This window comes from Gallus gallus, chromosome 1 (genome assembly GCF_016699485.2).
Source record: "Gallus gallus isolate bGalGal1 chromosome 1, bGalGal1.mat.broiler.GRCg7b, whole genome shotgun sequence".
NCBI classification, from domain to species: Eukaryota; Metazoa; Chordata; class Aves; order Galliformes; family Phasianidae; genus Gallus; species Gallus gallus.
Genome location: NC_052532.1, coordinates 43798290 through 43821294, shown reverse-complemented (window position 1 = coordinate 43821294; position 23005 = coordinate 43798290). Strand labels below are relative to the sequence as shown.

Sequence of the window (23005 nt, the reverse complement as noted above, 5' to 3'; positions counted from 1 at the left end):
TCTTACTGAAACTTTAGAAGGTTTCTGTCTTCATAATCTTTGCTCTTATTCACCCTCATTTACTCTCCCTGAGAGCACATGCCTCGGAACAAAAGCAAAAAATAAATTGAATAAATATAAGCCAACATAAGAAATTATTTAATTTACTGTTCCAATTGGAAAACTGACAGAATTCTGAAATCTATTACCCTGAGTCCCTCTAGCAATCAGACATGTTGGGAATCAGGAAAGACTTCTATTAGCGTATAAAACTTTTGTCTTCACTTTGTGTGGTTGGGAAAGAAAATGTTAAACTCAGCCACGTTTTGATGTATAAAGAAAACTGTCATTGATCCAGAACTGAATGATGTTCATTCTGGGAATTAATCCAGAATAATTCAGTGGGGAGGGAGGAATAAAGAGAGGGAGCCTACATTTGGAGAGAGAATGAGGATGTGTTTCTCTGGCAGGTTGCTTTAAAGCATGGCAGCTATCTGAAACTGTTCAGGGAGATGGCATCATACATTGACACTTAGAGCAGTGTTGGTTGCACAGGATGCAACAGACATGGTAATTGGAAAAATGTGAAAGTATGTGAAATACGTATTTGCACACACTCCTGAAGCTTTGGAAGCCTGTGTATTTAGGTGGATGACCTTTCTCCTTCATAGTTTTATGTGTATTAAATAACGTGGAACAAGCTAATCCTTGTAGCCTTCAGTGAAGCTGCACTGTAACACAGAAGTTCTCCAGTGCCTCCTCTGGTACATCTTGGGGCAGAGGAGATTCACTGTTTTTCCAAGTTTGTTGGAATTTCAGTAACATGATCTGTGTTTAATGAGTATAACAAATCCAAACCTGAGTTACACAGGGTTTGAGTACAATATTTTGAGCAGCTCAGTAGATGATTCATGGCAAGGTTAATGCATAAAACCGCAAGACATCATTTCTTCTGCCATCAAGCCACTCTGAGCCCTTGTGTAAATTATCTTCCAAAAGATGGTGCTATTACAACCAGGAGACTCAGGTCTTCTGGTGACACTGTATTTCCATGTGCTGAAGTGCAGCATTATCCAATGCACTAGGACTGCTGTTGTCTGGCGTCCCAACATGTTTCCACTCAGGCTGTGTTAACAAAGAGTAGCAGCTTCTGAAAGAGCTGCAGGGGTTAACGTGGACAGCCTGGTGTTAAGATTATTTAGATATAGGGCACAAGGTAGATTTAACAGGGCAGGTTTCAGGTACTTTGTTGGACGTATAGCTAAATGATGGAATAAGGCCACAGGGCAGACAGAAGGAGATCCTTGGTATGACTCCAACCAGTGTCCACCATCTATGAATAAGGGCTTTTTGGTGCTGGGTCAGGATTGCTGAGGGGCACATCTGATTGGTGCCTTCCCAACCTGACTTTCATTTATTCTTCTGCTTTCCTACAAGGCATATAAAGACCTGCAACTCAGCTACCTGCTCCAAGAGTCATGACTTTTTTCAGTGCTGTTTCTGTTTCTGAGGAGTGTCTGTATATTGATCTCTGTTGTCTCTGCTGCACAGATTTTCCGGAAGGCATGAGTCACTTTCTGATGAATGAGCTTGTTTGTTTTTTATATTTATTTTTTTTCTGTTTGGTTGTTTCTGGATTTTTTTTTTTTTTTTTTTTTTTGTGCTTCTAGAAGTTCAACCTTTTCCCATTCTGCTAAGGGGCCAAGGATGTCTGTGCCACTTACCTCACTTAATCCTAGACACTGGTGAAGAAGTTGTTAAAAACATATTTTTCTGCATGACAGAGCACTGCTGTACACAGAGTATATGATATTTTAAACACACTAAATTTGATTATCCTGATTCACATTATAGTATCTAGATTTTTTTTTCTGTAAACATTATTATATTCAGTCAGTGCAGTAAGTCTGGAAGTTCATGATCTTATGTAGCTTTGGGAAAGATATGAGTCATAGCTATTTTATATCACTATGAGTGCATGTAAGTCTCTAAACGAACTGTAACTACATTAACAACATTTTTCCCTTCCACAGTCCTCTGTTGACTTAGTTGATGTGACATGCCCTATTTCTTGTCTTAAATAATTGCATAATGTTGCAATGTGTTGTAAAAGGGTTGTTGTTTTTTTTATCCTACTCTTCTGCAGTGAATGAATGAAACAATGCCTGCCAATAATTTGAACTTCAATTGAGTAAGCAATAAATATTTTGAGACACTGAGATGTAAAGGAAGGATGCAAAAGCTTTGTGTATCTGTAGCAACAATTCACATGAAATTAATTTGTACATAAGCTGAAATATAAAGATACAGTAGAGAAAAATAGAATAAACAAAAACTGCAGGATGGAAGATTATCTTTGGAGAAGACAGCAGAAGCCCTGAGTCATGAGGAAAGATTTATTAGCCCATGAAAAAAGAAAGCTGGGAGAATCTGTAAGACATGTAAAGTCATTAGAGATAACTGCTGCAGATACTGAAGATGATGCAGAGACAAACTTGCTTTAGCAAAACAGGCTGCCTAAACAGCCAGAGAACTGAGCTGTGAAATGAAGGAGAACATTTTCAAAGAAAGAAGTGAAAGAGCTGGAGCAAATGCCATGGCTGACTGTGAACATACAGGTTAAATCCCTGTGAGACTTGAAGTAACTCTGATGTCTTCATATGGAATCGCTTGATTCATATCTTACTTTTTCCAGAGGTAAAGAGAGAGGAATGTGAGCCACTTTTCACAATCTGGCGTTTAGCTTTCATTAGTACTTCATATACAAATTTTAGTATAGCCAAATATTAGACCTTCTTGCTATAAAGAATTATATACGAGGCAAAAAAAAAACATTGCAGATGAAATGCTAGAAATTTTTAATTCCATTAGCATCATGATTTCAGTTAGAGACAAATTCTCCTTTTAAAGGTGGTATGTCATGAATATCATACTGAGGGCACATTCGTTGACAAGGGTTAATAAGAATCTAGCACTTCTATAGCCTTTGTTCCACCTCTACTGTAAAATTTATATCTACCCTAAGTTACTGAAGATTTTTCCAGGACTGATATGTTTTATCTTTAAACCAGTTAAAAGCTAATTTAGGTAAAGTTTGACATTAATCATACAAATTTGCTAAAGAAGTGCATCTTTGTGTATTAACATTTGGTGAGATTTATGCTTAATACAGCTATTAATACAGATGGAATTATAAAAATATTATGCAGTTTCTGTGAGGAACAATATTGAAATTAATTGTGTTATTGTTGTACTTTAATTTAATATGTAAATCAAATCACCAACAGCATAGAAATTTTAGATTGTAGTATTGTTCTGGGAGTGATGTAAAATGACAGGCAACATTAAATGAAATAGTTTGGAAAACAATGATCTGTATCTGGTTGTAGTTAAATAAAGCTGGGAACATCTTGACCTTCCGCACAGCCAGATGTAGAAAATGTACTCCAAAGTACATTACCAAAGTAATATAGAACTAACGGCTAGCAAAATTAATGAATGCTGTTCCTGAAAAAAAATCTGTGGCCTCGTAGTCTTGGAACCCATGAACACAAAGCCTATGTGTAAAGTACAACCTGATATTCTGTAAATAATCTGGAAGAAGTGATATGCCATCTACAGATGGGCAAATGCTTCAAAAGCAGTTATTACGTGCTTGGTTAGTGTTTTAATTTATTTCACTTGACAATTCCTAACATCAGCTGTATCTTTTACTAAGATCATTATATGTTTAAGTTTTACCAAAAATAAATTAATCACACATAAACAGTTCTAAAAGATGTAAGTTGAAATATTTCCAGAATTTCCAGAATTTCCAGTTAATGCATGAAACATTCATTTCAAGTTACCTGCCTACTAATAAGACAATACTATAATTGTATTTGCAATTAGAGAAGAATAAATAATGTTTATTTACCCAGCTATAGCAAATTGATGTTTCAAGTTTTAACTACTAGTACAACAAGCCAGTCTGTCATTTAAAGAAGAGTGCATTTTGGGGGAAAAAAATCAAATTAAAAAAAAATCATGTTTTATAGCTCACTTTATATTGTTTCCAGGTAGAAAAGTCAAATTTACTCAAATTACTTACTAGTATTCCTTTGCTCTTTTCAGTTATTATTTTTTGAAGGTGTTGGCCTTTACTTGCATATTCTCTTTAATATTATGTAACCTTACACTTTACACAAAACTGTTTTTTTCTGTTAGATCATATGTTCAGGGTCTTTTTTTGCAATGACTATGTGGCATAACACAAACTGTAAATGACTACTCATACTGATGCACATCACAACCAGTCTGCAAAGAGAGGTTGTTGACATCAAACTTTTAATTTGCACTCCATTTCTTTCTGTTCACCTGCTCTTTTGAAAGGGAAAGCAAAAAACAAAACACCCACTACACATTCAGTCAGTTCCACCTCAACAGAATGGAGGGGTAGATGCCTGGAAGAGCTGGTAACAAGATATGAAGTCTTTTACCTCCATGTCAATCATTTAAACAAGGTTTGGGTTAATAGTTACTGAAATCTCTTCCCAACAGTCTGCTGCCTAAGTAAAAGGTCCGTTGGTCATTTTAGTACAATGTCAGTATGCTACATAGGTGCATCTCAGTAACAAGTATCAGAACTGTCATATCTGCCAGGGAAGCCAGGAAATGCTATTAAGAAATGAAATATTGTCTCTAATAACCAATTCCCTTAGGATTACTGGGACATGCTGAGAGAAAAATGCAGGTGAATCTTTCCCTGCAGCCTTTCTTTAGTGTGTACAATTCACACAGGACATGTGTATATACATAATGTGCGTTTGTGTGACAAAGTAGGGAGGTCCATACAACATGGCACTAGGTGAACTTTGTTCAGAGGCAAGCCTTTAACACTGACAGTCACCAGCACATAGTTTTCCATTTGACTATTTATCTTGCCTGTATCAAGAAAAAAAATCACCCCTTGACTCCACCTTGTCTGTACTTAAATAAATGAATCACAAATAGAATTACTGTCAAACAACTCAGCAATTCTGTAGTTCTGATGAAAGCTCTTTCCCCTTGGCCCCTCCTTGCAAACACTTAAGTAAATTAGCACAGGATAGACAAAGCGATATACAGATCAAAGGATCAAGTTGTACTAAGTGGCACAGGACTATTAATGCCCTCCTTGGAAACAGAAAATTAAATTTTGCTTCTGTTTTCCAAAGGTGTGGCTCCACTGTAAAAGCTGCAAGTCAGAATCACTAAACTATCTCCATCTGCAGATATACATATCTGCAATAGTATGCATCTATTCCTCTCCACTTATCTGGCTTATGCCACCAGAAAATAAATTACTTTAATCCGGCTTTTCAAATCCAAAAATTTGAGAATTCCCTAATTATGATGCCAAGTTCTATCTCCCTCATCATCCTACTTCCCCTCTATCTTCTTAAAAGCAGCTAAATTCCCAAAATCTCCTGATCTTTTTTGTATTTTTGTTTTGACTACTTCCGTTCAATACCTGACCATTTCACAGAATCACAGAATTACAGAATGGTTTGAGTTGGAAGGGACCTCAAGGATTACGAATCTCTAAACCCCTCCCACCACAGGCAGGGCCACCAATCTCCACATTTAATACTAAACCAGGCTGCCCAGGGCCCCATCCAATTTGGCCTTTAACACCTCCATGTCACGAGTTAGCAACACAATACAGGGTTCTTGTGCCAGGAAGATTTCTTTACTGTTGTGATGATCATGATCATGATATTTTCTCTCTATGTCTACTTTCTAAAGCAAACCTTTTTATATTCTAACACGCGGATTCAGTACATTTCCACTAACAATCCATTGGCTTGAAAGCAAGCAAATTCAATAACAAGTCTTCATAATTAGCAGAGAGTTTATCTTATGGCTAGGTACAAAACACCCCTGTTTATTCAGGCCTCTGTCTTCTTTCCAGAGCCTCATTATCAATGAGTCAGCATTCGATGAGGCCGAGCTGACCTCTCCATCTCCCACACCTCCAGGGATGGGGCATCCACAACCTCTCTGGGCAGCCTGTTCCAGCACCTCACCACTCTCATAGTAAAGATTTTCCCCCTGACATCCAACCTAAATCTTCCCTCCTTCAACTTAAAAACATTTCCCTTTGTCCTGCTACTATTTACCCTTTCAAAGAGTTGACTCCCCTGCTGTTTATAGGCTCCCTTTAGGTACAGAAAGGTCGCAGTGAGGTCAGCCCACAGCCTTCTTTTCTCCAGGCTGAACCCAGGTCCCTCAGCCTGTCTTCATAGGGGAGGTCCTCCAGCCCTCTCATAATCTCTGTGGCGCTCCGCTGGACCCTCTCCATTTCTACTGTCCCTCCATTAACAAAGGCAAACATTTCTTAAATGAAGGAAAGGAACTCTCCCTACTGCTATTATAATGCTTCATTTTCCCTTTTGCAGGTGATTATATATCTCTATTGCTTTTGTTGCCTGTGGTTCTGAAACTTTAGAAAATAAACTGGTTTATTGTGAAAATACGGATGTATTTATAAGCTTCTGAAGAATGAGCCAATTCATTAGGTGCTCTGAGAAAGCCTTTCCAGCAGAAACAGTGTAACAGGGATTGCCATCCTGTAAGAAATGTGATATGGCACTCAGGAAAATCTCATACGTGGGGCCTTCAATTATGGGAAGAACAGATTCTTCAAAAAAGTTCTGGTTTCGTACAGCGCTTTCACTTCTCAGACTACCCACAGCACTAGCAGAGGCCTCCCTGTTTGGATTTCCTCACCCCTTTCTGAGCTCTCTTCAGGTAAGAACACTTGAGAGCTCAGAGAGCAAACAGAAGAGAGAGGCTTTCATGGTTCACTTCTGTGCAGCACAATTAGGCAAAAAAAAAATCCTTTTTTATTCAGAAAAGCGTCAGTTTTGGTGAGGAAGGAGCCTAAGGCAGGCTAAGAAATGGCTCCGAGATTGTGTCCTGCACAGTGCTAGCCTATTGTGCTGTAAGCGTGACATGTGCCTATGCAAATGTCTGTCCGTGTGGTATAGCTGCTCTGCTGATGCTGAAGGGAATGTCTATGGAGGCAGGTTTCTGCTCATTCCCCCCTGCCCTTTAAGACATTATCCAGGCCCTGCCTCTCTGATGCACACAGCAGCACAACTGTGTGTCCCGTGCACAGCGAGCTACAGAAGAAGTTAAGATGCCCTTTGTGACAGGAGAAGTCAGACTACCTGAAGAAACAGTCTTCAACTGCAAAATAGCCCTTCAGCTGGCATTCGTGAAGGATCAGATATTAAGGAGATGATGGCTTGGGGATAAGTTTACATCCCTCTGTCAGCTCTGCTTTGGAAGGGATGTGGCTAGTTTCTGAAGGCAGCTGCCACCTGTACCTGTGCCAGAAGAGCATGTTCTCCCCCCAGGCCTAGTCGAACTGGTGATGACTAAAATTTCCCCAGCCAGGAGAGCTACTTAATCTACTTAATATAAATACCTTGAAGCAGGGACCTGATTGAGTTTCAAGGCCTGTTAGGTCCTACCGGTTAGAGGAACAATTTGTCTCCTGTTAGCAAAAGGTAAGGTCAAAGGTAGCTTTGAATGCACTGCAATCCAGAGGCCATTTTAACTTTCTGTGTCTGCTCTTTTTAATCTTATAGTTCTTGCTGCTTTATGAGAAATGAGTCTAAGCAAAGAGAGGACTTGGCAGTTGCTCATAATCACATCAGTAGCATTTTTTGAAGGAACAGTAAAGAAGCAAGCTTCTTTCTGTGTTTATGTTTTACTCCTCAGGCTTTTTATGATCTTAATGTTTCCCAAGTTAGTAAACAATACAACTTTCTTCCAAATTGTACCTTTGGACAGAACAGTTCAAAGGTAAGATTCTCTAAAATCAGCATCTCTGATTGTAATTTATGGTATTCCACCCAAAAGACTTGCTCAAAAAATAAATCAAACCAGTGAACCAAGACTACTGTGCTTGACTTTAACCTGGCCCTTAACATTGAATCATCCCCATCCTAAATCAGTCAGGCCAACCTTCCTGCTTTCTCATTCCCCTTATTCTTTGGTATTCTTTTTTTTTTAACACTCTGTCACTTAGCTTCTGTCTTTATGTTTGTCTTCTGATTGTGCGGCTTGAACAAGAGATCTTTCTTCAAAATGACACAAAATGGTTGTTGATCTCATTTTTTGTATGACTTATTTCTTGTGAAATATATGACACTTGACAGCACTCACTTGTGAGATACAAGAGAGAACTGAGAAGTTTTGAATGATTTAAAACAAATCAAAGCCAGAGAAGAACACACAAACCTCAGGTGTTCTTTGTTTCTTGAGATATTCAGGTATTGAACTAGAAGAGAAACAACATGGTTAGCAGCTTTCAAATTTCCATACAGCTCTTCCTGTTTTTGTCATATCAGAATGCTTTGCAAGTGTTTATGTGTTCTCAGTTTGCTTTGCTGGTTATGGTTTTGGCAGATAACTTAGATTTCATCTTTTGAACTTATATTTTTCATAGAACCAAGTCTATTATGTAGGAAAAGTCCTGTATCTCAGTGCATTCCAGACACTACAATGTAAAGTTTTACCTGGCATTCCTGTTCAGATGCATTAACATTCCTAGATCCTGATATGACCTCACTCATTCTGATTTTACACTTACATAACTCTTCTAAGGAGTCCTTTATTTGCACTGTATTGTTTTCACGGAATGTTTGCAACTACATATACAAATACTTGGTTATTTACTGTACTTCTACTAATACTCTTGTTTTGAGTAGGAGAGGGATGTTACCATTTATCTTGTGTTGTCCTTGCATACATCACTCTAGATAAGGTGTTTTTTTAATAACTTCTCTTACATTTTAATTTTTTAATCTTTTCTCTTAATCATCCTTCTTAATAACTATTCCTCTATTTATTTGAAAAAAAATGTTCTTTACTTTTTATATGTATCCCTTTGTAGATCTGGGAAAGCTTTCCTCCTGCAAGGAGCAGAAACATTCACTGGCTTGTTTCAGTCAGTGTGAAAGCCAGGAGCAGAATGGAGACAACCTGGTTCCCACCTCTGAGACAGAATATATTTCTCTGCATTTTTAACTGTCCTTACCTTGGCTGCTTTGGATTCTCTGAATTTCTGAGTTGAAAAGGTAATTTTCTAGCTACTAATGACTAAATCTAATTACTGCTCTGTGAAGAAATGTGTGTACTTTTTGCCTTCCTTCATTCATGTATTCCCAAGGGGAAGAAAATAGCTTGTACTTTAGGTTTCTAAAGCAAATGAAAGGTCATTAATGGCCTTCTGCTTTTTACTTCTGATGATTATGGAATGAGTGTGAAAATAACTTATAAACAGATCCCTAGACTGGTCTAGCTCTGACCAACTTCAATTTTTCTACAGGATAGTTGTTCTTAGGAAGGAAGAAGTATAGAAGTGAATTTATTATTATTCTTCAGACTTTTGTTGAAAGGGAATGTAACAGAGAGGAAAAAATATAAAGTTTCTGATAATAAAATATTGACGGGAGATTACGGGAAGGAAATAACAACAAGAAATCTGAGCCAAAATTTTAGATAACTCTTGGGAGTAATTTTATCACAATCAGGCAAGTGACCCCAAAAGATATTTTATCATGTCTATCCATAGTAGGTTATTAAAATAAAACTTTAATTATCTTCGTGTAAATGCTATTTTAAGACAAGAATGATAAGTAATTATGTTCTTATTAAAGCACTATACTGTCTTGTCAGCTGCTAGTACTATTCAGGAAAACCATTTCCCAACATGCTACTCCATGATTTGATTTAACTATATTCAACTGTTTCCTATTGTTTTACAAAAGCGTGAATGATGATTAATATGTGAATTATGAAGCATCTTGCTCTAGAACGGAGAAAAACTATTCTTTGTAAGTCTGAATGAACTGACTGGATTTCCAGTGAAATAGTTCTTAACTGGTAAACAGTGAACAGAAAAGCAACAATTCAATTCAATAGTTTTTTAGTAATGTGGTGATTGCATGACAGCTGTGGAAGCCAGGAAATCTGATAGTTCCTAGGCTATCTTCAGGCCTACCTCACTGATTATTGTCATACAGACTCTTTTTTTTTTTTTTTTTTTTTAATTTTTTTTCAAGAAATACATGCTATGTGGAGTATTCCCAATTTCCCAATTTTTGGGAAGGGAAGGGAAGGGAAGGGAAGGGAAGGGAAGGGAAGGGAAGGGAAGGGAAGGGAAGGGAAGGGAAGGGAAGGGAAGGGAAGGGAAGGGAAGGGAAGGGAAGGGAAGGGAAGGGAAGGGAAGGGAAGGGAAGGGAAGGGAAGGGAAGGGAAGGGAAGGAAAGGGAAGGGATCAATATTTATTGTCTATAATGCTTTTTGGTTCAATCCAAATATTAGTCACTTGCAGAAGTAGATAATCTCCATCAGAAATGGCAGATGAGATATAGAGGAGCTTCTTTTGATTTTAAAAACCATGAAATAAAAGCTTTATCCTATTATCTCCAAGAGCCAAATTGCTGTTCTTTTCATTATTATTGTCATAGTTATTGCAGCTACTTCAGGAAGTATCAGGAATGGTGTGATGAGCAGGACTAGAGAAGTAATCCCGCCCCTATACTTGGCATTGGTGAGGCGTTGCCTCAAGTACTGGGCTCAGTTTTGGGCACCTCAGTACAGAAAGGACATTGAGGAGCTGGAGCAGGTCCAAAGAAGGGCAACAAGGATGGTGAAGGACTTGGAGAATATGCCCTATGAGTAGAGGCTGAAAGAACTGGGGCTGTTTAGTCTGGGGAAAAGGAGGCTGAGGGGAGACCTTAGTGCTCTCTTCCAATATCTGAAAGGTGCTTACAGTGAGAACAGGGTTGGTCTCTTCTCACTGTGACAGGTGACAGGATGAGGAGAAATGGCCTTAAGTTGCACCAGGGTAAGTTTAGGTTGGATGTTAGGAAACACTCCTTTACAGAAGGGGTTGTTAAGCGATGGAATAGGCTCCCCAGGGAGGTGGTTGAGTCACCATCCCTGAACGTGTTTAAAAACCGTTTGGATGTGGTGCTTGGGGACATGATTTAGCAGGGGGTTGTTTGAGTTAGGGTAGTATGGTTGGGTCTTGTTTGGACTCAATGATCTTTAAGGTCCTTTCCAACCTGAGTGATTCTATGATTCTGTGATTCAGATAGTGTTATTCAGTAATTTGTTGCAAAGGTGTGCACAGTTATTTGAAAAATAATTATTTCCTTTTTCTTGATATTATTTCTAAGACTAAGAGTAACTTATTTCAGACAGTTGAATCCCAAAAACACCTGTTTTCTTTTGAGAGTATATCAAATACAGTAAACTATGATTAGTGAATTCTTATCATTTATATTCAGTGGAGGAATTGGTTTATAAACAAGTTAATCTCATTGTCTATAAACAGTCTTTGACATCTTTTAATGAAACAAATGTTTCTGTTAGAGTGTTGATTCAGAGGATTAGGAACAGTTTATCTTCAACATTTTAACTCTGTGCTGACAGATCAAAACCAAAAACAGCTCTGTCTCTGAAAGTTATTAATATTAAATTCTGTGGCATAAATGTAGTCTTTTCCAATTATTATTATTATTTTTTCCTGTCCTCTATGCAGACCAAGTATGGCCATCTGAACCCCTTTTCGAGGCCAAACATAGTTACCTGAAATATATCCTGAAGTTGATAGCAGAGGAAGAGCTGGGACAAGAAAGGAAAAGTGGAAAGATTGAACCTGTGCTTTCATGTGTATCATCTCATAGTGGTCATTTATCTGCAGTGTGGTTAGGCAGTCCCCCTGTTCTTGATAAAATACCAGCTATCTCACCCGCTGATATCATAGAGACAATATTCAGTTGCTTCTGTATAGCTTTCTGGTATCATTCTAGATACTGTGACATTCTGCTGTCACTCCAAAAGGAAAGAGGCCTCCTTAATGTTCTGTGACATATGTCTTAACCTCTTGAAAAAATCTTTGACAGTTCAATGCAACACTAATGACAATGTGTCATTATCTGATGTTTAGGCAGTGCCTCACAAGATGGTTCTAACTGCCCACATGTCAAGATTTCTAACCAATCCAATTGGTCACTGATCTGTAGTAGACAAAGGCAGATCTGCCATGGACATCACATGTGGATGTCGATACACAGGGTTACAACAAGGTTCGCATTCATCTTCACTATCTTTTCAGGGTACAGTTCCTAAAGAAAAAGCAGACATAACCTAGCAGGCAGAAGTGTGTTCTTTAACCTGAATAAAAATGTGAATTAATTTAAAATTCATTTTCTATTAATACTCATTTCTACAACTTTCTATAAAGCTTTAATAAGGAAATGATACTGTCAGGATTAGCTTGAATGATAAACTGAAGCACAGAGATACTAGTGTCATAACTGAATTCATATCCTTGGGTATATTTCCCCAGGTCAATAAAAAGATGATACAGAAAACTGTGGTCATATGTAGGATTTTATTTCAGTACTGTAGTCAATTGTTACGTAATTAGTCAAGCATGAGTTCCAGTAAATCTTTCACCAACTAAAGTAATTAAAATAAGTTAACCTATTGTCAAGAAAAAAATGTTCAAGAGTATTCTCACGAACCCATATGTGCAACCCTGAGTCAATAGTTTATACTCCTCTGAATATTACAGGCCCAATTGTGTTATTATTATCTTGATGACTGCTTGAAATAGTGGTTTATCATAGGATTTTCTCCTTCTGAAATGTTGATATAAGGATTTGGAATCAATCATAGCAGGAAAGAAATCTAAGAAAACCCCAAAAAACTAAAAGTATTGCAGGCTTTCTCTTTGTGGTGCTAATCAGCCTTCCATTTACTGAAACATCACCTATTTATTTCAGTCTCATCTTATGTAGCTAGCTTGTCAGGATTGCTCGGTCCTTTCTGTTGTTCAGCCTGTGATGTAACAAGGCTGAGCCATAAAAAGAAAAAATATATATTATAAATATATATATAATATGTATCTATAAAATGCTAAATGATAAAACAACAAGCATTTTACTAGCTGAGAAGCTTTACAAAATTTGGAAATGTTTAACAAAACTAGAGAAATTGCAGATGTATGAAAATTAAGAAGAGTAAGATAATCTCAGTTACCCACACACAAACTGGATAAATGTCTCCTATGGACAAGGTTAAGAGACGTGGCTTTTGCATGCAAATAAAATCAATGATTGATGCATAGCACATATAATATTAGAATCTACTAGGAAAAAAAATATTCAATTTTTCTATTTTTATCTATTCTAGATTTTATTTTCAGCAATGCATAGGATCTAGTCAAACAATTATGAGTGAAAGATCCACTGACCAGCATTTAATTGAGAGCCCAAGTTAAATGAAACCATCACTCAGTATAAGTAAAGTTAATGTGTAAATGAGGCAAAAAAAGAAAAAAGAAAAAAAAAGAAAAAGAAAGTAAAGAAAATGAGCCCTACAAAAAGCAAGCAAAGAAACCTCTGAGCAACTTGGGTCTGTTTAAAACATTTTTTGTTAGAGGACAAGGAAAACTCAAGACGTACACCAGAAGCAGGAAGCCACCAGCCAGCAGCAAGAGCTGTGTAGGCAGCTTTATGATGGAGATACAGGAGTGGCACTGAGTGTTGATAGGGCCACAGGAGGAAAGCCCAAAGACCACTCTTCATGAATGGCAAATGTCTGTTCCATCCATAAAAAGGGATCTGCAGGGTGTCCTGAGAACTGTTGATTAGCAAGTCTGATTTCCTGTCCTAGTAAGGCAGTGCAGTCTGTGATGAAGAGAAAGAACATTGTGCTCTTATGCCCATCAGCACACAGCAAACAGTGAGTTATATGTATTCTGCGGGGGAGTTAATGTATGAGAGGTGATCATCATGTAAGGCATTGCTTAGTAATTTTCTTCCATTTCCCCTCACAGTTTACCATAGAAACGAAGACATAAAGCCCAGCAAATCTAAAGAGAATAATCAACTGCAGCTTAATTTAGGATTAATAACCATGTTATTTACTATTTTCCATGTTGTTTCCTCTGCCTTTAGGATTCTAAGAGAAAAATTGGCTCTTCTTTGTACTTCATTTTTATGTTTTTTAAATGGAGTTGCTAATGTCACGTTGTACCTAAAATCATGCACAGTGAACAAATCCTTTCCTGTGAGTGCTGGGCCTTTATTTTTCTAAAAATCAAACTAAATAAGCACTACAGTGCTTAAAATATGCTGCAAGTCTTGTAGCCTGCTTTTTCTGCTGCTGATATAAATTTGAGTTCTTCGTTCTCGATTTATGTAGTCTGAAACTTCTGGAATTTGATGTTACTTCCCTTCAGAAAAAGCAAACTCACTCGAGGAAGGTAGTCTAGCTTTGACTTGAAGATCCTGGGAAGTTCTCTGTGTACTTATGTGGGCGCTTTCTTTCAGCGATGCACAGGACACAGACTGAGTAGCTCCATGGAAATCAGTAGACATCACTGATCCCCTGAGGAGCTCAGTTTGACTGATGTTGAGAGCTTATTTCACCAGTAGGCTGAGATGATTCAGGTAGGAAATCTTGGTTGTTGGGGTTTTTTTGTTCCCAGGAGCCTTGTTTCTTTTTTCTTTTTCTTTTTTTTTTCAGTGACAATGTGACTTTACACTGATGTATGGTTAACAGTGATGAAATCATGATCATTTTACACCTAACTGATAAACAACATGAGAAACATCTAACTGAATGCAGATACTTATTGCCTAGGGAATGTCAGGATTCAATAGTCTGTGTTTTAGAGGACACATCCATCAACTGAATGAATTTCTTTCAGAGACAAGAATTTTGTGTGCAATCTTTACGGCAGCCACCACAAACTGTAGCAGCTCAGAACTGTGCCACCCGAACTGTTTCACTTTCCATTGGGATTGCAGCATATCCCATGCTGAATATGGACAGGAATTAACTAAGGTGATTCTTTACCTTTTATGACTACTATTATTATGTCAACTATGACATTTTACAACAGAATATTACTGAAAAGTCATAGGAGAGGGAGAAAGAATGAAAAGAATCTAGAAGATAAAAAAATCCACCGGGCATATATATAATCTAGTGAAAGATTTACTTCAAAAGTCAAAAAATAGTGTAAGTAAAGTAAGTAATAGAATAGACAACAAACCAAAAATAGGAAATTAAATGTTTGCATTCTAATTTCGGTAAAGTCAGGGGCAGTGCTGCAAATGTCTTCAGGGTAAAGAGCAAAGTTCCAGGAAAAGAAATTCCAATTTCTCTGTAGTGATACAAATGATCAAAAACACATGGACACTGTAGATAAAAGAAAGGGTGGGATAATGCACTTTTTTTTTAACATTAATTTAAATAATATTGCAACATTTCACTAGACAGGGGTTGTATTATTATTACCACTCTTTCCTAAAATTAAACTTTGAAGAAATTAATTCCTATTAGCAGAGGAACAAGCATTCTGTCATTGACACTATGTTATGCTACTGTTGAAAAAATGCTGTAAAATTGTACTTGTTACTCTATATATGTAGAGATGAGTACAAAATAAATCCATAAATAATCATATTGTTTGTTGCTTTTGGCATTTTAAGTATTTAATGTTGAAAATAAAATGCTTATTTTGAATTTATTGTAAAATTGGCAGCTAAATGCCTCCAAATTTCACAGTGCACTTAAGAACACCAAATTGCAATGAGGATTGGAAAGGCGAAGAGCCAAAGGAGGCAAATTACTATGCACCAAAAACTTCTTTTATCACAAGGAGCCAGACTTCACTATTCTGAGGTCAATAAAGTCAGTGGTATCTTGCACGATGTGTGGCCTTTCTTGAACACATGTATAATGAAATGAAGGGGAATGATGTTAGATCCTGTCTTATCTTGCACTGGACTTGGTAATACCTTAAACCAAATAAATGTTTCTTTGCTTGCTGAGTTCTAATCCTCAGCAAATTTATTTAAGTTTTCACTTCTTTTTTTTTTTTTTTTTTGCCTGAAAAGGCAATAAATCAAAGAAAGCCATTTGTAATATACTTCTACTCACACACACACACAATAGAAAAAGATGAAGAATCACCTTTGTCCAACTGTATTCTGTTAGCCAATCTTTTGTGATGATCAGAGCTGGTTAGCATTTACAGGCCTTTTTAGGGGCTAAAATGTAGGGCACAAACTCCATCTCCTTAGCACACGTTATTTAATCATATCAGCCTGAACTTTTCTGTTCAGTTCAATTGATTCTCCTATTAAGAAGGAAAATGGCTTTCCTCAGATCTTTAATGTTTTCAGACCGATTGAGAACCCACATAGCCATCAAACAAAGACTATTATAGCACTGAAACTGTTGAATAGCTATTGCAAGCCCACTGCAGTGCTCTTTAAATAAGTTTTCTATTTATTACTTGTGCTCTCAGTAGGCCAAAAAAAAAAAAAAAAAAAGAAAGAGAAAAGAAAAGAAAAAAGAAAAGAAAAGAAAAGAAAAAATTAAATTGATTCAGGATGAAGTAGAGTGACCTATTCAGCTGCTGAAAAAACAAGAGTGGATGAGGTGGGTAAATTGCATCTATGTTTTAAAATTCACAGCAGGGAAAAGTAGTATTATTGCTTGAGAGACTGACATTTTTTCCTAGTATAGCAAGAGGGACCCATGAAAATAAAAGCCCCACTTCTCAATGACAACTCTAGAAGAAGGGAACTAACCTTGTGCCCCAGAGTATCTGCACAAAGTTCCAGTATTAGGATTCAGCAGACTTTTCCCTTCAGAAACTGGCCCTGAGAGTTCAATCCCTCAGCAATTTTTTCAACTAAATCAAAACTGAAAGACCATTTCCAAAACCTTTCCCCTCAGTTACAAAGCATTAGGGCATCTAATTCAGTGATGATTCCATAGGGATTAACCATGAAAAGTTGAGCCTGCATGGCAATCCCAGGGGCTCACCAAACGTGAGAAGAGCTTCAGGCTGCCCTCAACTATCACATCAAGACCCTTCTTCTTCCTGAAGGCAGTGAGCCAACCTGAAGGCTATCAGACTCTTCATTCTCAAAAGAATATCAGGAACAAGATGGAGAAAATGAAAATTAATTTTCTCTCGTGATGGGTAGATTTGTATGGATGAGATTTTCCCACAGATTTACAAATAAGCAATACCGTATGCAGATTTACAGGCTGAAGGCAGACATATAAGCCTGTTTGAGGTTGATAGGAACAATGCAACAGGACATCTCTCACTAATTGCCATTCTCTAAGCAGTGAACAGTGAAAGGATCTGACATTTAAAGTTGTTTCTATTTTCAGATGTTGGGACATGGAGGATCTATATCAAACAGGCATAGGAACAAGCACACTGGGATTCGATTACAAGATGTTCAGCATGAATAGTGACACTTCCCTTAAACTCACAGGCAGTCTAAACAGGCTTTTTCCTTCACATTTCTCAAGGTACCTAGACAAATGGCAATAAGTGATCAAATCTTGAGTTAGACATATATCATTTCACCATGACTCAGCCAGTGAATACAGATAAGGGAAAATAGGAGGGATGACTTTTGATCAGTATCTTGACTATAAGTTATTTAATACCTTGAAACCTGAAATGCCTGCTGCTATTTTCTCAACAGCAACAAAGGTTTGGAAGTTAATATTCTTGAAAGTTAATATTCTCAGTAGTAGAGGTAATTGATTTTCTGTACATGTGTTTACACTGCACCAAGAAGAAAGGTGAACTATAGTGGTCAATATGTGTCTGATGATACTGGATACTTTTTCAGTATATAAATCACTCTTCAGTTTTGGAAGGCCATGTTTTCGAAGACAGATATGAAGTCATTATTTTTACAGGTTTGCTGTTGTAATTTGGACTGAATCTGATAGCAAGTTCATTTTAAGTGTTCTACACCCAAAGAATTAAGAACATATCCTATGCACTTCCACTGTAAACATATCCACATATATCTAAGCTTTTACTACTTGATCAACAGTAAGACACAAAAGAATTGTTTCCACAGGAAGTTGAAAGTCATGATTAGTTCATTCTGTATCAACTATGATAGCCATTAACCACAATAATCTTGTTCAGCATTCAGATTGCTAGAAGAGTATCACTGCCTGGAAATTCAAAGATTTATTCTAGGACTGAGTCACTTAAGGTGACTCAAAACCATTATTTTCATCTCAGTGTATTGTCTAATTAGCAACTCAATTAATAGTTTATAACTTAAGCCATTTGCTGGGTTTTCACTTTGGTTCATGTAAAAAGGCAGTTTTTGCAAAACATTTTTTTTTCCTTATGAATATTTTAGTCCAGTGGGAAAAGCACAGTGTTTTCAAAACAGAGCACATCAAATTACAATGAAGCAAAACTTGCATGTGTTATGTCAGAGTATTCCAGCCAGAATACCCACTACATAACAGCAAACATTTTACCCAGATTAATTTCTGAAACATCTAGGATATATAGCTAAAAAGAAGAATTTTGAAGATAAGTCTTATCCTGTTGTATGACAGGTAACATCATATCCGTTAAATACCTACACTTCCAAGCAGAGGCCATCTCTTGGAAGTGAAAAGTGAAGCTGGACAACAGCAGAAACAGGGTAGCATTTAAACTCCAGTAAAATCTGTATCAAAATCCTTGGCTTTGGTGAAACATCAGTTCCTTCACAGGCTGTAGCAAATCAGTAAAGCTTACTGTGAACTTCAGACATCCTACAGCTTTGCAGAATGCTCTGAAGTATTTCATAAAATCTCCCAAAGCATCTGAAAAAATTGAGAAATGACTGAAAAGGTTAAAAGTAAAAAGAGAGAGAAGGAAGAAAAAAGTCACGCTGAGATAGAAGAGCAGATGTTAGGCTTGAAAACAGATGATATGTACTGACAATTATAGTAGAGAACTTGCTTAGCCAGAGCTCTTTTTTTCCCTGTGAAAGAGCAAGAAAGGTGAAACAAGTGAGTAGTCGATTTTCACTTATATCTACCTTGCTGTAGAGCTATAACAATATGTTTTAGCTGCTGTAGGTAACTGAAATTAGTATGATATAAAATGGAATTTGTTGTAATCTGAATGAAAATCACATGTATTTTTATGTGAACTTTTTATATGAACTTTTTACATTCCAAACTTCTAGAGGTTAAAATCACATAAAATGTCAGAAAATCTCCTGAGAAGCACAAAAGCCACATGCCTTTTAAGTACCTTCTAGAATGGAGAAAAGTATCACAAAATATGCTAAGCAGAGCAGGATTGGACTACTGAACACTTGCACTGGATGCTCTACTTGGCCTTTGCTGCTTTTAAATCATGTAATTCCTTTTAATATTATGTTACGGTTTTGAGGCAAAGCCGAAGTCTCCTAACAAAATTTGCCTGTCTTTTTAAGATAGAAAGCTAACTAAACCCTCAAAGATGTTCCCAGAAAATCTCCATGGCTGGTAGATCAGAGAGGGCTCCTTAAATAAGGGATTTATTTTCCCTTCTTTTTCCTGGACATTTCTCCTGAAACCTATCTAAAGCCATATTTTATAAATTCAGACTTTCTGTAGAATTTTGAAGTGTCTGCCACAGTAAGGGCCACAACTACCATTTGGAAGGATATGAGCAGAGATGTGCTAAAGGGTATAAGCATCTGGCAGTGGGGATCTGGCAGTCAAGGCCAGGCATAGCATGGCAGCACACATGTAGAGAAGCACAGTAGGATCTGTGCCAAAAGCTATACCACATGAAGATGGATGGGGATAGGAAAAGGTGGCATAGAAGCATCAGGGAATATGAATCTTGTTCACTGCTATCAATGCAAATACTTCCTAGGACACTCTCAGTAGCTCAGAAATATCCAAACTGTAAGATTCTCTCATCCAGACATCCACCAGGTTCTTGCAGCATGTGTAGTAAGACATTTAGTGTTCACCCACTCTAACTTATCTGTGCCATGAAATACCATCTTACTCTAAAATGTCCCATCATCTCTGTTAAGTTCTCTCTGCTCTATTGTATGTCACTAGTGAATGGAAGACAGTAGAATAGAAAAGCAAAGCTCCTATAGAGTACCACAAAAAAGACACATATTTTCATAAAGGTCTATATACCATATGCTTCATAGGACTTATTTCCACAAATGTGACCTGGCTGTGTCAACAGTGACAGCAAAATTAATCTGAAGATTCTGTGACCCACTCCAGAATGAAGTTGCCCAAAAAGGGACATCTTGCTGGCTGCAGTAATTGTGGTTGGACTTAGACAGAGACTTGCAACCTGCTTCCAGGCTGAGGAGGGTTTTTCAGCCCCAGGAATGGATAAGTGATTGGGTGAGGCCTGGATTCTGTATGAGAATCTTGTGCTTGCAGTGTCTCTGAAGATAGCAGGTTTGTAGTGCGTTTGTCACAGCATGATGACAGTCTCTCACTCCTCTCTCACTCCTAATAAAGGGCTGATCTGGGCTACTTGGCATATAGGTATGTCCATTTGATATAAGATTGTCACAAGACACCAGAGATTGATCTGTGATGAGAAGACCCTGAAAGTATGTGGATTTGCTGCATGGTTGATATGGTGTTCTTTATGGAGATCCATCCAAAGGGATGTGATAGGTGCAGCTCCTTCCTTTACTCTTTCACAGGTGGTACCTGTACTTGGGGCTGCTAGGTATGCGTCATGCTATACCTCAGGGGGATCTGCAGTGTGTTGAGAGATGTTCTGTCATGGACCTAATGACAGCTACTCACTGCCATTTTCCCCCAGCCAAACTGTACTCAGAAGGCACCTCCCTTTCGAAGAAAAATGGAGTACTCAGAGGTTCTATAGTTGTGCAAAACTGACAAAACTAGAAGCTTCTTTGATGCTGTTATATCTAAATATGCACTCTATACAGACTCAGAGTCTGTGCCACGCAGAATTCCTCTATAACCCCTGAGACTTATACTGCTTTCAGTTTGAGAAATACAGCATAAATAATATATGTATTAACTTGAAATCAAGGGAATATATTTCAAGTGAGCTTTAATATATATTAATATGTATCACATTTAGAAAACTTCCTTTTTGTGTTTAATAGGTTTTTTACAGCTTTCTTCTGAGAAAGAGAAAAGATGAAAGTAGGTCCTGGAATAAGGTCCTGGAATAAGGGCAGTTGTTGGATGGGAAGAGGGGTAATATTTTGTAATTTAACAAATATAAATATATATTGTCTGTGTAGATGTTGTTGCAGTATCATTAATTTCCATACCCTTGCAACTGTTTGCATATTAGCTGAAGAAAGCATAACAGGTATAAATTCCCTGCATGTGTCTCCAGCCAGGTAAGTAGCTATATCCCAAATACAACTCTTGCAGTCACTGTAGTCTCTGCCTTCTTTACTTCTATCTTTAATAGTCAGATAAATAATCCTTAGGGTACTCAGCCCCCTGAGGTGAAAGACAGTGATGGAGAGCAGAATAAACCCCCGCATAACTCAGGAGAAAACATTTAGTGACATGCTGCTCCACCTAGACTATTACAACCCTATGGGGCCGAATGGGGTTAACCTGAGGGAGCTGGCAGAAGTGATTGCCAAGCAATTTAACTTATCAGCAGTCCTGGTCAACCAAGGAGGTTCTAGATGACTGAGCACTTACCAATGTGCTGCCCATCTACAAGAAGAGTTGGAAAAAGAATCCAGGGAGGCCTCTAAAGGCCTGTCAACCTGACCTCAGTTTCAGGGAAGGCTATGGAGCAGATCATCTTTAGTGCTGTCACACAGCATATGCGGGACAATCAGGAAACTATGCTCAGCCAGCAGGAGTTCATTAAAGGCAGGTCCTGCTTGACCAACCTGATCTCCTTCTACAACTGGGTGACCCATCTAGTGGATGAGGGAAAGGCTGTCAATTTTAGCAAAGGCTTTGATACTGTCTCCCACAGAATTCTCCTGGAGAAGCTGTCAGCTCATGGCTTGGACAGGTGTACTAAAAAACTGGCTGGATGGTAGGCCCAGGGAGTGATGGTAAATGGAGTTAAATCTAGCTAGTGGCCAGACATAAGTGGTGATCTGCAGGGGTCGGTATTGGAGCCTACCTGTTAATATCTTTATTCGTGATGTGGATGAAGGAATTAAGTGCACCTTCAGTAAGTTCGCAGATGACATCTTGTTAGGAGGAAGTGTTGATCTGCCTGAGGATAAGAAGGCCTCCTGTAGAGGGATCTGGATATGCTTGATCAACGGGCTGACCCAAACTGCATGAGCTTTGACAAGACTGAGTGCCATGTCCTGCACTTTGATCACAGCAACTGCAGCATTGCTGCAGACATGGAGCAGAGTGACTGGCAAGTTGCCAAGAGGACAAGGATCTGGAGGTGTTAGCTGATAGCCAGCTGAACATGAGCCAGCAGTGTGCCCAAGTGACCAAAAAGGCCAACGGTGTCCTGGCTTGTATCAGAAATAGTGTAGCCAGCAGTAATAGGGAAGTAATTTTCACCCTATATTCTTGGCACTGAAGAGAGAGCACCTCAATTACTCTGTTCAGTTTTGGGCTTCTCACTACAAGAGAGACACTGAGGCACCAATACATGTCCAAAGAATGGTAATGAAGGTGGCAAAAGGTCTGGAACACAAGTCTTATGAGGAGTGGATGTGGGATCTGGAAGATTAGTCTGGAAAAGCGGAGGCTCAGGGAAGACATTATCACTCTTTGCAATGACTCAATGCAAAGAAGGCTGTAGCAAGATGGGGGTCAGTCTCTTCTCTCAGGTAATTAGCAGTAGGATGAGAGGTAGTGGCCTGAAGTTGTGTCAGAGGAGGTTCAGGTTGAATTTTAGGAAAATTTTTTTTCTCTGAAAGAGTGGTTCTGCAAACAGGCTGGTCAGGGAAGTGGTGGAGTCACATCCTTAGTGGTGTTCATGAAATGTGTGGATGTGGCACTTAGAGACATTGTTTAGTGAGAATGATGGTGTTCAGTTGATAGTTGGACTTGATTATCTTAGAGGTCTATCCAACTGTAACGATTCTATGATTCTCTGATTCATTAAAGGAACATGCACAACTCTTCCACAGTATGTGTGTTCTGTCATGGACAGCAGACACATTTTTTCTTTTGAGCA

At 38.0% G+C, this 23005-nt stretch overlaps 1 long non-coding RNA gene across 1 annotated transcript in view; it reads left to right on the top strand.

Annotated features, from left to right (window-relative positions):
- LOC124417664 overlaps positions 1-9140 on the top strand; it is a 48573-nt gene extending 39433 nt beyond the window's left edge. Inside the window, exon 3 of the long non-coding RNA XR_006933773.1 lies at positions 8906-9140. This is a non-coding gene — a long non-coding RNA (uncharacterized LOC124417664). The remainder of the gene's footprint in view (positions 1-8905) is intronic.
- Positions 9141-23005: the final 13865 nt, after the last annotated feature.